Genomic DNA, 1625 nt, shown 5'->3' on the forward strand with positions numbered 1-1625 from the left:
TCCAGGACAGGATCAGCAGCAGCTTTGCTCATGAATGATTCATTTGTAATGTGGACACAGAGTGGAGTGGGTCTCCTCTCTGCTGTGAGACTGACCTGCTGTCAGTGCTTGGGAAGTGGGAGGGGCTTACTGCTGAGGACAGGAACTGCAGAATGATTGGTGCTTTCACATGAGTCACCAAAGTCTCCAATAACATAGAAAAAAGTCATTAGATTTGTTGCTAGTCACTTCTTTAAAAAAAAAGTCGCTTGACGAGTCTGAAAACTCCTTAAATACAGAGACAACGTCTCTGCAGCCGTGCCCCCTATGGTGCTCTAGCTCGTGCAGGAAAGATTGCACTGCACATTGGTTCCTCTTCTAAAAAGAGAGTGTGTGTGTGTGTGTTTTAGCATGTAAAATACAAAGTGTGGCATGTGTGTTTCATGAAATGAGTGTTTCTCACAGTCAATGCATGAGACTTAAGAGCCCTGATCAGAAAAGCATAAAACACTTTGACCAAAACAAACATGAGTTCATCCAACGACACCATACTGGATCGGTCGAGGACACTTAACAATGACCTCCATCTTTGCTGTTGACAAACAGGGTGCCAGCAGAACTTGTGATACTGTTAGTCGAAGACCACAAAGAGGGAAACGTTCCAGAAGACAGAGAGAGAAGAGGAAAATCAAGGGTGTAAGACTGAGGGTAGCAACTCTAAACATGGGGACAATAACAGGCAAAGGTAGAGAGTTGACTGACATGATGCAGAGGAGGAAGGATGTATTATGGTGAATTATGTGTGCAAGACACCAAGTGGAAGGGCAGCAAAGTTCACAGCACTGGGGCAGAGTTTAAGCTGTTCTACCATGGTGTGGATAGGAAGAGGAATGGAGTAGGGGTGGTCCTGAAGGAGGAGTTAGCAAGGAATGTGGTCGAGGTGGAAAGAGTGTCAGACAGGGTGATGTGTCTGAAGGTAGAAGTAGAAGGTATAGAGTATTCCCAGGGAGGAGAGAGTGGTGATCAGAGCAGACCTGAATGGACATGTTGGTGAAGGACACAGGAGATGAGGAAGTGATGGGTAGGTTTGGTGTCAAGGAAAGGAACCAGGACGGACAGATGGTGGTGTAGAACACTTTGTGATCTATAAGAGTGGAGGCAGGAGGGCGCAGGTAGACAACATCTGTGTAGAAGAGGTAACCTGAGGGAGATTGTGCACTGTAAGCTGCTAAATGAAGAGAATGAAAGGGAAAGAAGAGTAGAGATCATGCAAACTGTGCACCAGGAAGTGTAAAAGGTTAGTAAGGTTGAAGTCTGGAAAGCTTTGAAGAAGATGAAGAAAGGGAAGACAGTTGGACCTGATGACATACCATTACACAGCTCATCAAAATTTTACAAATTTAGAAACATTTCAATGTATTTGTACTTACTGAGCATTTTTGGAGGCTTTGACCACTGGAAGCAGCCTCAGAATAACCTCCTCCTTGGTAGAATATTTCTTTGGGTCAAACTGATCCAGAATTTTTCCTGATGTCAGTAAGATGAAGGCCAGAGCTGACCACTGAGCAGGAGACAGTTTATCTGTGGAGAGACTTCCTGAACTCAGAGACTGTTGGATCTCCTCCACTAGAGAACCATCATTCAGT

The 1625-nt window shown here is 44.8% G+C and overlaps 1 long non-coding RNA gene across 2 annotated transcripts in view; it reads right to left on the bottom strand.

The window, feature by feature from the left end:
• Window positions 1-1625, bottom strand: part of LOC119616809 — a 29082-nt gene that overhangs the window by 22644 nt on the left and 4813 nt on the right. Inside the window, exon 1 of one of the 2 annotated variants that reach the window (XR_005232860.1) lies at window positions 96-194. The exons of the other annotated variant lie outside the window; for it this stretch is intronic. This is a non-coding gene — a long non-coding RNA (uncharacterized LOC119616809). Of the gene's footprint in view, window positions 1-95; window positions 195-1625 lie in introns of those variants that run through there. 2 annotated transcript variants of the gene reach the window in all.

This window comes from Kryptolebias marmoratus, unplaced genomic scaffold (assembly GCF_001649575.2).
Source record: "Kryptolebias marmoratus isolate JLee-2015 unplaced genomic scaffold, ASM164957v2 Scaffold25, whole genome shotgun sequence".
Taxonomy (NCBI): domain Eukaryota; kingdom Metazoa; phylum Chordata; class Actinopteri; order Cyprinodontiformes; family Rivulidae; genus Kryptolebias; species Kryptolebias marmoratus.